At 39.7% G+C, this 17,151-nt stretch overlaps 1 protein-coding gene across 1 annotated transcript in view; it reads right to left on the bottom strand.

Moving 5' to 3' along the window:
• The window catches only part of macrod2 (mono-ADP ribosylhydrolase 2), a 1,232,546-nt gene that overhangs the window by 1,020,336 nt on the left and 195,059 nt on the right, over nt 1-17,151 (bottom strand). The window lies entirely within an intron of this gene.

Raw genomic sequence — 17,151 nt, 5'->3', positions numbered from 1 at the left:
AGCACAGAAGCCCAGGAAGGGAGATAACATCCTTTGAATGACATCATCCATATACAGACTTCCTAAAAAAGGTTTTGGAGGGAAAATGGCAGAATTAGCGCTCACAACTATGACCTATTTTCTGCAGAGATTAAAAAATGCATTTCGCTCACAGCGATGAGGAAAATGTCTGCCTGGCTGTATTTCCAAGATGTACTGAGCTTTTTAACTAGGAGACGAGGGTACAGATGATATTGTTCTTTAACATGCAGTGTCCCTCAGCCTCTCTGTGGGCAGTCAGACAGACACAAGCGTGGGCATACACACACACACACACACACTCCGTAGGCAATCAGTCTACAGAGCAACAGCTGCTTGAGGCTGGCGTTGGTCTTTCATGTGGTGAAGCCACCGTGTGTGATTTATATCAGATGGTGTGGTGAGATCTGGGCTCTCTCTGGGGGTTGGTCCCAGGCTCACAGTGTGTGTGTGTGTGTGTGTGTGTGTGTGTGTGTGTGTGTGTGTGTGTGTGTGTGTGTGTGTGTGTGTGTGTGTGTGTGTGTGTTTTGTGTGTGTGTGTGTGTGTGTGTATGTAATCTAATGACGAGCCACCGTACGGAGTGTCACAATCCAAGCTCTGCTGGGGATCCCAGGCAATACAAAACACAGGACTGAGCAGAGAGACAGAGAGACAGAGAGAGAGAGAGAGAGAGAGAGACATAGACAGAAAGAGAGGGACAAAGAGACTGAGAGACCGAGACAGAGAGAGAAAGACAGAGAGAGACAGAGAGGGAGACCGAGAGACAGACAGAAAGAGAGAGACAGAAAGACAGAGACAAAGACAGAGAGACAGAGACAGAGAGACAGAAAGAGAGAAAGGGAGAAAGAGAGAGACAGAGAGAGAGACAGAAAGAGAGAGACAGAAAGAAATAGACAGAAAGACAGAGACAAAGACAGAGAGACAGAGACAGAGAGACAGAAAGAGAGACAGAAAGAGAGATAGAAAGAGAGAAAGAGATAGGCAGAGAGACAGAGAAACCGAGACAAAGAAACAGAAAGAGAGAGAGACGGAAAGAGAGATAGAGACAGAAAGAGAGAGAGAGAGACAGAAAGAGAGAGACAGAAAGAGAGAGAGAGAGACGGAAAGAGAGAGAGAGACAGAAAGAGAGAGAGAGAGACAGAAAGAGAGAGAGAGACAGAAAGAGAGAGAGAGAGACAGAAAGAGAGAGAGAGAGACAGAAACAGAGAGACAGAGACAGAGAGACAGAGAAACAGAAACAGAGAGACAGAGACAGAAAGACAGAGACAGAGAGACAGAGACAGAAAGACAGCTCCAGGTTTACATTAACAACAGGTCTGCTGCTAATTCAGACAGGGGCCTCCTCACAAATACAGATATACATATACAAACAGACAAGAGAAAATATAATATAATTACATTAGTACACTCACCTACAGAGAGGGAAAGACATGTGCATGTGCATCACATGAGATGTGTTAAACATACTCCTTAGCCTGAAGTGTCCTCATTTGCGAAAGCAAATAGCTAGCTTTTCGTGTGGTGACGACTGGTAAGACACTTCAGGAGGTTGGTCATGTGGGCTAACAATGAAGAGGTCTTGAGTTCACGCCAGGTATGGGCCGAATCAGGTGGAAGTGGTACTCGCTAAGCGAGTAGCATGATGTCCTTTACACATGAATGCATACACTCACATAATATGCAGTCATAAACTATAAAATATATGAACTGACACATCTCCACACTGTAATCCATACGTGCATTCATAAACACACCCATGCAGTCTGAATACACTCAAGGCTCTAATTAAAGTAAGGGAAGCCGCTAGAAGCTACAGAACTGATCCAAACCTTAAGTATACACTCACACTGGCCCTGAGGCCCCTACACTAAATATATCAGATCAACTGGAAATGAAAGTAAACAGCTGCTTTAAGAATGGTGTAATGCTTCTGAGTCTGTGTGGCCTCACATACAGTACAATATGTGAATGTTGTCAACAGTTCTCTGCACTGTCATTTGACTGTAACTTTGGATTCAATCTAATCTTGAATCTTGTGAGTGTTTGCAAATGCTTGGGTGCGAGAAAAGCTTTTGTTGAATAAAAGCAAATGCGATAAGCTATTACGCAATGTGCAAATATGAACTCTAAGTATTACGTACTCACACTGCAAGTATTTACTCTTAAAGATAATGTGTACAGTTTGTCAAAGTACTACAAGCTCAAGTCTAGGGCACAGGGGCGTTCTCTCACTCAATTCAAGTTTCAAATCACATATCTATTCAAAGAGATTTGATTGTTTTATTTCCTCAACTCCTCATTCACTCTGATTAATGAAATGTCTATGAATGGTTATGAACTGTGTAGGAATGCCTATGAATTCCCTATGAACAGCATAAAAACGCCAGGAGTGTGTTTCATACCTGAGTCGTGAGTACTGGGTCTCCATCTCTAGCTAGAATAAGCATATGAAACAGCAGGAGTGTGTTTCATACCTGAGTCGTGAGTACTGGGTCTCCATCTCTAGCTAGAATAAGCCTATGAAACAGCAGGAGTGTGTTTCATACCTGAGTCGTGAGTACTGGGTCTCCATCTCTAGCTAGAATAAGCCTATGAAACAGCAGGAGTGTGTTTCATACCTGAGTCGTGAGTACTGGGTCTCCATCTCTAGCTAGAATAAGCCTATGAAACAGCAGGAGTGTGTTTCATACCTGAGTCGTGAGTACTGGGTCTCCATCTCTAGCTAGAATAAGCCTATGAAACAGCAGGAGTGTGTTTCATACCTGAGTCGTGAGTACTGGGTCTCCATCTCTAGCTAGAATAAGAACTTATCCTAACTCATTTCAGAGTTCATTTCTGGAACCTGACAGATTCCACAACGTTCTACAGATTGTACCAGATAGAATAAAAGGCCAACTCCAGCACACTGATGATCTTGATGCTTCCTAACATGTAATAGCTCTTCATCAGGGTATACAGATGAGATCACCCACATTACATTAGCCGGGAAGCCCAACCTCCTCCACCTTTACCTTAGCTAGTCTCTAAAGTAACAGTGTGTAATTGATTGGTTTTCGAAGTAAATTAGCCTCATCTTCTCCTAACAATGTACAGATGTAGGGTCTTAATTTCAGACAGTTTTCTACAGCAAGAAAATAGTCCTGGAGCAACAGAAACTGTGAATTATTATGTTGATTATAATCAATGGATATTTTTGTAGGGTTTCATACATTTTTCATTAGGGCAAATCAAGTCTGAAATTTCAAAGTGGAAGTGACAGACTTTAAAAGCCCTTTTAAAACTCAAATACACTACACGTTTGCATTTCCTGCTGTCCAGGAAAATTCTCAGCAACAAAAGAGTGATCAAATTAAGATCCAACACCAGTAGGTATTTCTAGCACTTAGAAGCACGGAGCGAGAAACAACACTGCTCTCTAGATTCTATATGCTACCTAATAGAGATTTAATCAGGCGGAAAGAACATAAAGGGAATCGACATGCTAAAAACGATGTTGAATGGAATTTAACAGAGAAAATATTCTCAAAAACCTTGAGTGATTCTCATGAGTGCACTTAATGTGTTTTTTGTTCTGAGAAGAAACATCTCATTCTAGAATAAAATTATTCTGTCTCCACAATCTTGGACACAAAGATAGATAGTCCGAAACAAAAGATTACCTAGAACTGAATCACCCTGCTATGAGCCCTGACCCTGGTGACCTCCCGTGACCTTTCATGACCCTACTCCCTACTTCACCCTTCCTGCTCCCAGCTCCTCACTCTGAACATCACTCAATCCCTCCCACCATCTCATTGAGGTCAGATGGTCTCACTGAGGCCACCAAACAATACATGGCACTTCATACGACCCTTCTCTCCGACTCCCACCCATGATATTGAATCACTCACTTCACTAATATTTCTTCTTTTACAACAAGACAAAAAGCTTGAATACAGATGTACGCTGCCCCCCATAACCCCCATGCTAGCCCATTGTAATGTATTGTGTTGCTCAGACAGGAAGCAGGCTCATTTGCATTTCTTTAGATGATTAAGTTCATCACCAGTATCAGCGACTAGGTTCAAATACTATGTCTCTGCTACCCTGGCGCAATTGACCAACACACACTGAGTGAAGAAAACATTAGGAACACCTTCCTAATATTGAGTTGCACCCCCCTTTGCCCTCAAAACAGCATCAATTCAAGCCTACAAGGTATGAAAAACATTCCACTGGGATTCTGGCCCATGTTGACTCCAATGATTTCCACAGTTGTGTCAAGTTGGCTGGATGTCCTTTGGGTGGTGGACCATTCTTGATATACATGGGAAACTGTTGAGCGTGAAAAACTCCTGGCGCCTACTACCATACCCCGTTCAAAGGCACTTCTATCTTTTGTCTTGCCCATTCACCCTCTGAATGGCAGACATACACAATCCATACACAATCCATTGTCTCAAGGCTTAAAAATCCTTATTTAACCTGTCTCTTCCCCTTCATCTACATTGATTGAAGTGGATTTAACAAGTGACATCAATAAGGGATCATAGCTTTCACCTGATTCACATGGTCAGTCTATGTCATGGAAAGAGCAGGTGTTGCTAATGTTTTGTACACTCAGTGTAATATTCAAAAAATGGCAAATCTCTCCAACCTGGCACTCCAAGCAGACTAAAGCAAACACTCAAAGGAATGTGAAAGATTTTAAATAGTATTTGAACCAGGGCCTGACCAATATGACCTCCCTGTGACCAGGCAAGTAGCTGACCACTCAGGGATACCACTCACCATCACGACCATTACAGTGATGGAAATGACAAAAAAACTGACTGATCAAAGAGGTCAGGTCACATTCTGGTCAGGGAACAGAGGAGGTGAAAAATGAACACACACACACACACACACACACACACACACACACACACACACACACACACACACACACACACACACACACACACACACAAATCTTATTTTATTAGTCACATGCACAGTTTACAGCAGGTATAAAAGCTGCAGCGAAATGCTTAGATGCTAGCTCCCTCAACAATTCAGTACATTAATCAATATTAACAATAAAAGAGTTAAGTCAAAATAACAAGTATAAGTAATAGAAGAGGTAATCTGCATAGTAATAGTGGGCTGTATTACACTGTATTTACAATATAAAGTGGGTAGTGTCTTGGTCACGCAGTGGAATCTATAGAATATAACAGAACAGCAGTGTTGACTGTGTGTGTGTGAGTTCTGAGTGCTTGTGTGTGCTTATCTGTGTGTGTTTATGGGTGCTTGTGTGTGCATGTGTGTGTGCATCTGTAAGTCCGTATGTAAGGGTTGGATGTGCCGATAGTCACTAAGGTGCAAATAGTCTGGAAGTCTGTGCAGGGAGACAGCGAGGGTTAGCTGTTCATTAGTCTGATGGCTGGTGATAAAGTTGTCTCTGAGACCCGATCCTCTGTCAAGGACCTGGAGTCCTTGACAATCTTTCTGGCCTTCCTCAGACACGGCCTGGTGTAGATGTCCTAGAGGGCGGGGAGCTTGCCCCCAGTGATGTATTGGGCCGTCTGCACCACCCTCTGTAGAGACGTCCGGTGGAGGGCTGTGCAGTTTCCGTACCAGGCGGTGATGCAGCTGGTCAAGATACATTAGCAAGTAATACACTAGGTAGCGGTGGGAGGCTTGCCTTTCTCCTTAGTTTCAGTAGAAAGCCGTCTCTCCTTCCTCTTCTCCGGAGTGTCTTTTGGAAGGGCTCCTGTGACGAATGGAACTGTTTTGAATATCCAAACAAAGGATCCAGTTCTGGAAAGTCACATTTTTGGTGAGTAACCGCTGATTTGATGTCCAGAAGTGCTTGTCGGACATAGGAAATAATACCAGAAACCAGGGGTGTCATGCACCCCAGAAATCTGAGAGGGCACAAAGTACGTGAGGATGGCTGGCGGTTGGTCCAGTGCATTTTTCAAACACCTGAAACAGCTTTTTCCTTCAATCTAGAGCTATAATCATTATGCTTAATTACATGCATATCTAAGGATACCTTTTGAGCTGTCTATATCCTGACTTCTAAACATATTTTTTAAAGAAACAAAATATGCTTATATGCATCTCTGCTAAAATCTGGGTAAAATATTGATTGGAATGTGAGTCTTATTCAGTACATTTAGTTATTGCTTGCTTTTTAAAAGTCGGCCAACCTTGCCAGCTAAGATAGTTACACTATCTAGCTATCTAACTTGATTGACAGCCTGAAATGGCTTCTTGCTAGCTAGTTATGAGGTTGGGAACCTATCTGGGATAGCACCATGCAACCATCATTAGCACCATGCAACCATCAACACACACACACACACACACACACACACACACACACACACACACACACACACACACACACACACACACACACACACACACACACACACACACACACACACACACACACACACACACACACACACACACAGGAACAGAGGAGGTGAAAAATGACCACTGGTCTCAAGACAGGTTATAGGGGCTGGGTCACACATGCACGCACGCACGGCCAGTTTGTATTTGATCAGCGACTTGCCACGGGACATTCTTTCTGACGAGGAAAATAACAGAAAGACGGAAAAAAAGGTTAGGTGTGTGTGTGGCATTCTGCTATCTGAACCATAAAAAATGCCCTGGAGGATAATGCTTCACAAGTGAGCTCCTACAGTACTATAGGCGTATTTTTCATTATAAATATCCAAATTCACAGTTATATGCTTCTGAAATGCATTTCATATGTTGATTCTGTGACTATTAAAAATGAATATTAAAAAAAATATATGTTTATCTTAATTGGTTTGCCTTATTCAAACAGGCAGCAGGCCTGCAGCAAGGGGTACAATATATCAGAATAATGCAAAATATTGCCTGAAAAATAACAATAGGCAAAGTTATACTCTTGAAGAATGCTTAATCCTCAAGTAAAAAAATTCAATAAATGCCATCTCTAATATGGAAACTGTTCTCATGAAGTGTATTAAAATTCTCCTCGTCAAATATCCAACTTGATTTATTTAGACAATTATTCTCTGAAACATAAAACTCTTTACTTTCTAAAACCAAAATAAAAGCCATCTCTTGATGAGGCATTCACATTATGTGGTGAGGATCTGTGTATGTGTGTGTGTGTCACTGCGTGTCTGTGTGTTTGCTTTCCCTGCACCCTCGTATCCTGTCCCAACATCTTGCACATCAAACACCAGCCTTTCATTTAATTTCTCCTCTTTTAAATGCCGAGTGGAGTTGAGGTCAGAAGCCAAGCCCTGGGACTGTTCTAGGCCTCCCACAATGCTGCTGCCAAAGTTTGTGTGTGTGTTAGTGTTGAATAGCGGGAACCAGGTTCAGGGATTTTTCTGCCATTAAAATTATTGGGTGGGATGCCTAAGCATGTTTTCGGGAGGCCTAAATCCAGACAGTAAAAACACATTCTTATTCACATTTTCGGGATGGAAAAATGCTTTCTGTGTAAACTTAAACAACTAAAACATAAATAAAGTTTGTAGAAAAGATAATGGACCTATATTTTTTTTATTATATAAACTTCTATCAATCACCAAAATAAAAGCTAGACAGTCAGGGTGAATGGAAAATTCCCAAAACAATGAATGTAGCAGTATTAATTTTGTTATTATGTTTGAACACAGCATTAGCCAAGGAAAAATGCATGGAATTGCAGGAAAGTTGCTTTAAAACTGCTAAATGTTCTCTCAGCTCCACAGCAGAATATGTAGAATTGTAGGAAATTAGCTTTAAAACCGCAACATTTTCTCTCAGCTACAAGGCAAAATATGTAGAATGGCAGTAAATGAGCATTAAAACTGCAAAAAAAAATATCTCAACCACATGGAGAAATTTGTAGAATTGCAGGAAATTAGCGTAAAATTGAAATATTTATCTACACCGCCAAGATGGGGGCCTCTAAAATGTTCTCTTAAATTCAGCCATGCCGATGGCCGACGCACCGATTGCCACACCCACTATCTAAGCTCCTTTTAAATCCAGAAAAAGCCCTGGGGTTACCAAGATTTACCACTCAAACCCACTCCCTTTCCCCACAGTAAATAACTGAGAAAAAACGGTAAATTATATGTAAAAAAAAGTATATGAGCAGCATGACGTGAAATGGAACTGCTCAATTATATGCAATGTCTAAATCAGGCTTCTCTACAGCCTTTTCTCTGCTATCTGCATGATCAATCATCCAAGCTCAGGGTGGGGAAAGACAGCCCATCTCGGTATGGAGTGCAGTTCAAACGCATGTATCATCTCATCATGGCAACACTTTTTCTTGTGACAGATAGGACTACATTTGCTGCAACATAGCCTATGCTATAGTAATATAAGGACTGAATGTGCTTCTAATTTACACATCTCCATCTGGCTTTGGGGTCACATTATTTTTGTGCTCTTGGTTATAACAGGCGATGAAATGATACAAGTCATCAACATTGCTCACTTTGCACGCTGCTCCAATGTAAGAAATGTACAACTCTAACAACAGAAGACTCATCAGGGTCGGGGTCTGCATCCCCGCTCACCACCACGGCTAAATTATATTTTAAAAACTGATGGAGGAATAGGCACGCATGAAGAGTGGATGGAGAGAAGCAGGTGAGTGGGGGCTGGTAGGGGATGAGGCTGGCTGATTACAGCTGCCATGTGATATGTGCATGAAGAGTGGATGGAGAGAAGCAGGTGAGTGGGGGCTGGTAGGGGATGAGGCTGGCTGATTAGAGATGAGGCTGGCTGATTACAGCTGCCATGTGATATGTGCATGAAGAGTGGATGGAGAGAAGCAGGTGAGTGGGGGCTGGTAGGGGATGAGGCTGGCTGATTACAGATGAGGCTGGCTGATTACAGCTGCCATGTGATATGTGCATGAAGAGCAGATGGAGAGAAGCTGGTGAGTGGGGGCTGGTAAGGGGACGAGGCTGGCCGATTACAGCTGCCATGTGATATGTGCATGAAGAGTGGATGGAGAGAAGCTGGTGAGTGGGGGCTGGTAAGGGGATGAGGCTGGCTGATTCCAGCTGCCATGTGATATGTGCATGAAGAGTGGATGGAGAGAAGCTGGTGAGTGGGGGCTGGTAAGGGGATGAGGCTGGCTGATTACAGCTGCCATGTGATATGTGCATGAAAGTGAAGTGGATATTATTGGACCTGCTCATACAAGAGACTAGAGGCTGTTGATTAAATTAGATTGAATTTATAAACAAAACTGCCTTTATAAACCTTTTATAAGAGGCGCCAGCAGGTTCTTTAGACCGGTAGGGCTGAAAAACTCAGTAGTATCATATGAAACGGTACTACGGTATTCTAAAATGTCAGTATATGTATCATGACATACAGTGATATTACTGTGGTACCGGTATACTGTGCAACCAGAGTTCCAAAATGAACACCCGCCAAGAGCCAAATGCAGGTATATTTTCCATTTGGCGAGTAAATCTCAAAAGGCTATCCGCCACACTGACGGGTAAATGTTTGTACCAAAATAGTAATGTAATAACATATCTGGCATGATGGCTCAGAGGAAATGACTCATGTTTGTCAGCCACAGACCGTCTCTAGTTCTCCTCGTTTCACGGCACTGCTTACCGTACCGGACATCAGCTACTCGACATCACTCACTTGCCATGGGTCTGCTGCTAGCTACCGTTCATTAAATAGCTGTTATGTGGCGACATTTACCTGATAAGCCAACCTTTGAAACGAAAACCCATACACGAAAAGGAGGACGAAGTTTTGTATGAAATAGAAGTTAGGAGATAAAGAAGTGTCAAGAGGCTACAGTATGATACTGAGGCTGTGGTGATGAGTTGTTCTGTCTTCTTGCCTAGTTAAATAATGGTTACATGTGTGCTGCCAGTATGCTAAAGATAGAAGCAGAAACAACTCATTTGTCATCGGAAATAAAATGATGAAGCTGGAGAACATTCGTGACCATGAACACAGCAAGTGTCACATTGCCTGCGTGTCTGTGACACCCGGCTCAATCAGAGCCTCTCCTCTTGACACCCTCTGTGACGAGCTAATGGCAATGTCAGAGCAGACCAGCACGAAGATGAAGATACTGTTCACGACTGTACATGCCATTGGCAAGGCGAGTTCACTTTCTGACTTGGAGTGGCTATTAAGTGAAAATGTTGTTACTCTTGTAGCTAGACTAGTACTTTTGTAGCTAGTTTTTTCAAGTCTATTTAGCAGACGTGGTCCAGTATTGTAGATTATTTCTCAGCTCTTGATAAGCTTTAGTTCACTTGAAAAGAGTGTATAAATACCATAAAATGATAGGCCTACTGATGCTGACATGGATCTCCATGCTTTCCTATGGATGCTGTTTACATTTTAAAGCATTGTGACTCAATTGACTTTACCAGCCTTATAATGTTGATCCTTAAGTAAACCAAGGGTAGAAGGCTAATTTAGCACAATCAACTGCCAGCTATATTGGATAACATGATTGTATATTTCATTATTATTGAATTCATTTGATGTTTGATTTTTGCAGTTTGGATGAGAGAAAAAAAGGAATCGCTGTGGGTCAGTTAACATATAGAAATGAGAAGCAGGCCAAAGTGTTGATTCACCATATTGCAGAGGTGGAGAGAAACAACAACAAACCTATCAACTCCAAGATGAGGCTGGTGTGACGGAAGTGAAATGGCTGGCTAGTTAGCGCGCGCTAATAGCGTTTCAAACTTCACTCGCTCTGAGCCTTGGGGTGGTTGTTTCTCTTGCTCTGCATGGCTAACGCTGCTTCGATGTGGTGGCTGTTTATCGTTGTGTTGCTGGTTCGAGCCCAGGGAGGAGCAAGGAGAGAGACGGAATACTGTTATACTGCTATACTGTTACACTGTGTCACGAACCTTGCCGAAGATGGTGCCTCTAGCTACCATCAATTCCCTTTCCGTTTGTTTTGGGTTATTGGGTAATTGGGTACACCTGTTTTGTATTAGGGTTTGTTTGTAGGGTATTTAAGGGCACTAGGCCAGCTGGGTATTTGTGCGGGCTTGTTTGTGTTACTCTGTGTTTGATGGTGTGAGTTATTCATGTATTTATTCTCCGGACTATTTTGTCCTGTTGTTTGGACTGGCAACTTATATACGCCCTATGTGTTGGCGTGACTGTTTTGTTGCGCTGGGGAATAAATTTGAAAGAAAGACTGAACCCTGCTCTCTGCGCCTGATTCCACCCACCACTCCTAGTTGATCGTAACACACTGGCAATACTAAAGTGCCTATAAGAACATCCAATAGTCAAAGGTTAATGAAATACAAATGGTATAGAGGGAAATAGTCCTATAATAACTACAACCTAAAACTTCTTACCTGGGAATATTGAAGACTCATGTTAAAAGGAACCACCAGCTTTCATATGTTCTCATGTTCTGAGCAAGGAACTGAAATGTTAGCTTTCTTACATGGCATATATTGCACTTTTATTTTCTTCTCCAACACTTTGTTTTTGCATTATTTAAACCAAATTGAACATGTTTCATTATTTATTTGAGGCTAAATTGATTGTATTGATGTATTATATTAAGTTCAAATAAGTGTTCATTCACTATTGTTGTAATTGTCATTTTTACAAATACATTTAAAAAATATATATATATATTTTTTAATCGGCCATTAATCTGTATGGGCTTTTTTGGTCCTCCAATAATCGGTATCGGCGTTGAAAAATCATAATCGGTCGACTTCTAGTAGAGAGTGAGGAGTCTGATGAGGTTTAAGTTGATTAAAGTTAGTGATGCACCGATATGGCATTTTTGCCCAATACCGAGATCCAATATTTTCCTTGCCAAAAAACCTGATGCCGATAACCAATATTTTACAGTTGAGCAGCCTTTTAAGCATTCTAGTACAGTTAAATAGTTAACACACACTCATGGACGCAGCGGTCTAAGGCACTGCATCTCAGTGGAAGACGCGTCACTTCAGTCCCTGGTTCGAATCCAGGCGATATCACAACTGGCCGTGATTGGGAGTCCAATAGGGCGGCGCACAATTGGCCCAGCGTTGTCTGGGTTTGGCCGGGGTAGGCCATCATTGTAAATAAGAATTTGTTCTTAACTGACTTCCCTAGTTAAATAAAGGTTACACACACGCCACACTGACCAAAAAGTTATTTTGTTGGCATTTACATATGTCCCTATTACCAGTAAAATATAATCAAAACCTATTTATTTCACTTACTTGCTGTTCTGATTTGTTGTTCATTTGTTCAGTCGATTCATTCTCAACCAGGAAATCTATGGAACGCTGTTTGAGTCTTTGCGTGTCAAAAAAGATACACGTCAAATAACACTATTTGATGTGACCAATCAGGACCTGAATATGATTGCACGTCACATAATAATAATTGAACGCGTTCATACATTTTTTACATAGTTATTACACATTGATTACACTAACACTCGTATTTCATGTCACAACGATTCATCGATACGTATGCTATGATGCTGGTAAAGTTGTCTCACGCACCTACAGTGCTGGTCATAAAAAAAGCTAGCTAGCTCATGGATGAAAACAATGTTCTTCTCCAAAAACATAGCAAAACAACATCATCTGTTTCAGTAGATATATTTAGCTTGCTAACTATATAGCTAGGTGTCATCATCTAAAATAACCCTAATTTATAAGACCGTTCTTATTTGATTAATGGTGGTTGGGCCCATCTATGTGAAGCTAGCCTCAATAAGAATTAGCCACAGTGGACTTTGCAGTTAGCCTTCAAAATAAAAGTATGGCATAATTATACTATTTGTATTCATTTTCATCACTGTCAATGACATACTTTTATTTTGAAGGCAAACCGCAAATTCCACTATTGTGCCTAATCCTTATCGTGGCTAGCTTCACAATACATAACAAGGTCCAGTTGAGCGTCACTAGCCAGATGAAGATAGCTGGCTGCTTAGACTGTTAGCTTTGGGCAAGTCAAATCAAATCAAATCAAATTAAATTTGTCACATACACATGGTTAGCAGATGTTAATGCGAGTGTAGCGAAATGCTTGTGCTTCTAGTTTCGACAATACAGTAATAACCAACGAGTAATCTAACCTAACAATTCCTCAACTACTACCTTATACACACAAGTGTAAAGGGATAAAGAATATGTACATAAAGATATATGAATGAGTGATGGTACAGAACGGCATAGGCAAGATGCAGTAGATGCAGTAGTAGTCCCTGCTTTGATGCACCTGTAATGACCTCGCCTTCTGGATGATAGCGGGGTGAACAGGCAGTGGCTCGGGTGGGTGTTGTCCTTGATGATCTTTATGGCCTTCCTGTGACATCGGGTGGTGTAGGTGTCCTTGAGGGGAGGTAGTTTGCCCCCGGTAATGCGTTGTGCAGAACTCACTACCCTCTGGAGAGCCTTACGGTTGTGGGCGGAGCAGTTGCCGTACCAGGCGGTTATACAGCCCGACAGGATGCTCTCGATTGTGCATCTGTAGAAGTTTGTGAGTGCTTCTGGTGACAAGCCAAATTTCTTCAGCCTCCTGAGGTTGAAGAGGCGCTGCTGCGCCTTCTTCACAACGCTGTCTGTGTAGGTGGACCAATTCAGTTTGTCCGTGATGTGTATGCCGAGGAACTTAAAACTTACTACCCTCTCGACTACTGTTCCGTCGATGTGGATAGAGGGGTGCTCCCTGTGCTGTTTTCTGAAGTCCACAATCATCTCCTTTGTTTTGTTGACGTTGAGTGTGAGGTTATTTTCTTGACACCACACTCTGAGGGGCCTCACCTCCTCCCTTTAGGCCGTCTCGTCGTTGTTGGTAATCAAGCCTACCACTGTAGTGTCGTCTGCAAACTTGATGATTGAGTTGGAGGCATGCATGGCCAAGCATTCGTGGGTGGACAGGGAGTACAGGAGAGGGCTCAGAACGCACCCTTGTGCGGGGGTTAACACGTTTAACACGTTTAAATGTTTTACTCACGTCGGCTGCAGTGAAGGAGAGTCCGCAGGTTCTGGTAGCGGGCTGTGTCAATGGCATGTATTGTCCTCAAAGCGAGCAAAAAAGTTATTTAGTCTGTCTGGGAGCAAGACATCCTGGTCCGTGATGGGGCTGGTTTTCTTTTTGTAATCCGTGATTGACTGTAGACCCTGCCACATACCTCTTGTGTCTGAGCCGTTGAATTGTGACTCTGCTTTGTCTCTATACTGACGCTTAGCTTGTTTGATTGCCTTGCGGAGGGAATAGCTACACTGTTTGTATTCGGTCATGTTTCCGGTCACCTTGCCCTGGTTAAAAGCAGTGGTTCGCGCTTTCAGTTTTGCGCGAATGCTGCCATCAATCCACGGTTTCTGGTTTGGGAATGTTTTAATTGTTGCTGTGGGTATAACATCGCCGATGCACTTTCTAATGAACTCCCTCACCAAATCAGCGTATTCGTCAATGTTGTTGTTGGACGCAATGCGGAACATATCCCAATCCACGTGATTGAAGCAGTTTTGAAGCGTGGAATCAGATTGGTCGGACCAGCGTTGAACAGACCTGAGCGCGGGAGCTTCTTGTTTTAGTCTCTGTCTGTAGGCTGGAAGCAACAAAATGGAGTCGTGGTCAGCTTTTCCGAAAGGAGGGCGGGGGAGGGCCTTATATCAAAAGCTTATAAAGAAGCTTATAATTGATAAATTAACTAGCCTATAAAGCTTATAATTGATAAATTAACTAGCCAATAAAGCTTATAATTGATACATTCACTAGCCTATAAAGCTTATAATTGATAAATTAACTAGCCAATAAAGCTTATAATTGATCAATTAACTAGCCTATAAATCTTATAATTGATCAATTAACTAGCCTATAAAGCTTATAATTGATAAATTAACTAGCCTATAAAGCTTATAATTGATAAATTAACTAGCCTATAAAGCTTATAATTGATAAATTAACTAGCCTATAAAGCTTATAATTGATAAATTAACTAGCCTATAAAGCTTATAATTGATCAATTAACTAGCCTATAAAGCTTATAATTGATCAATTAACTAGCCTATAAAGCTTATAATTGATCAATTAACTAGCCTATAAAGCTTATAATTGATAAATTAACTAGCCTATAAATCTTATAATTGATCAATTAACTAGCCTATAAAGCTTATAATTGATACATTCACTAGCCTATAAAGCTTATAATTGATCAATTAACTAGCCTATAAAGCTTATAATTGATAAATTAACTAGCCTATAAAGCTTATAATTGATAAATTAACTAGCCTATAAAGCTTATAATTGATCAATTAACTAGCCTATAAAGCTTATAATTGATAAATTAACTAGCCTATAAAGCTTATAATTGATCAATTAACTAGCCTATAAAGCTTATAATTGATACATTCACTAGCCTATAAAGCTTATAATTGATCAATTAACTAGCCTATAAAGCTTATAATTGATAAATTAACTAGCCTATGAAGCTTATAATTGATCAATTAACTAGCCTATAAAGCTTATAATTGATCAATTAACTAGCCTATAAAGCTTATAATTGATCAATTAACTAGCCTATAAAGCTTATAATTTATAAATTAACTAGCCTATAAAGCTTATAATTGATACATTCACTAGCCTATAAAGCTTATAATTGATAAATTAACTAGCCAATAAAGCTTATAATTGATAAATTAACTAGCCTATAAATATTATAATTGATCAATTAACTAGCCTATAAAGCTTATAATTGATCAATTAACTAGCCTATAAAGCTTATAACTGATCAATTAACTAGCCTATAAAGCTTATAATTGATCAATTAACTAGCCTATAAAGCTTATAATTGATCAATTAACTAGCCTATAAAGCTTATAATTGATCAATTAACTAGCCTATAAAGCTTATAATTGATAAATTAACTAGCCTATAAAGCTTATAATTGATCAATTAACTAGCCTATAAAGCTTATAATTGATCAATTAACTAGCCTATAAAGCTTAAAATTGATCAATTAACTAGCCTATAAAGCTTATAATTGATAAATTAACTAGCCTATAAAGCTTATAATTGATAAATTAACTAGCCTATAAATCTTATAATTGATCAATTAACTAGCCTATAAAGCTTATAATTGATACATTCACTAGCCTATAAAGCTTATAATTGATCAATTAACTAGCCTATAAAGCTTATAATTGATAAATTAACTAGCCTATAAAGCTTATAATTGATAAATTAACTAGCCTATAAAGCTTATAATTGATCAATTAACTAGCCTATAAAGCTTATAATTGATACATTCACTAGCCTATAAAGCTTATAATTGATAAATTAACTAGCCAATAAAGCTTATAATTGATAAATTAACTAGCCTATAAATATTATAATTGATCAATTAACTAGCCTATAAAGCTTATAATTGATCAATTAACTAGCCTATAAAGCTTATAACTGATCAATTAACTAGCCTATAAAGCTTATAATTGATCAATTAACTAGCCTATAAAGCTTATAATTGATCAATTAACTAGCCTATAAAGCTTATAATTGATCAATTAACTAGCCTATAAAGCTTATAATTGATAAATTAACTAGCCTATAAAGCTTATAATTGATCAATTAACTAGCCTATAAAGCTTATAATTGATCAATTAACTAGCCTATAAAGCTTATAATTGATCAATTAACTAGCCTATAAAGCTTATAATTGATCAATTAACTAGCCTATAAAGCTTATAATTGATCAATTAACTAGCCTATAAAGCTTATAATTGATCAATTAACTAGCCTATAAAGCTTATAATTGATCAATTAACTAGCCTATAAAGCTTATAATTGATCAATTAACTAGCCTATAAAGCTTATAATTGATCAATTAACTAGCCTATAAAGCTTATAATTGATCGATTAACTAGCCTATAAAGCTTATAATTGATCAATTAACTAGCCTATAAAGCTTATAATTGATCAATTAACTAGCCTATAAAGCTTATAATTGATCAATTAACTAGCCTATAAAGCTTATAATTGATCAATTAACTAGCCTATAAAGCTTATAATTGATCAATTAACTAGCCTATAAAGCTTATAATTGATAAATTAACTAGCCTATAAAGCTTATAATTGATAAATTAACTAGCCTATAAAGCTTATAATTGATACATTCACTA

Source organism: Oncorhynchus nerka, linkage group LG28, assembly GCF_034236695.1.
Source record: "Oncorhynchus nerka isolate Pitt River linkage group LG28, Oner_Uvic_2.0, whole genome shotgun sequence".
Taxonomy (NCBI): domain Eukaryota; kingdom Metazoa; phylum Chordata; class Actinopteri; order Salmoniformes; family Salmonidae; genus Oncorhynchus; species Oncorhynchus nerka.
Note: the sequence above shows the minus strand (reverse complement) of the source record. Positions and strands in the feature narration are given on the sequence as shown.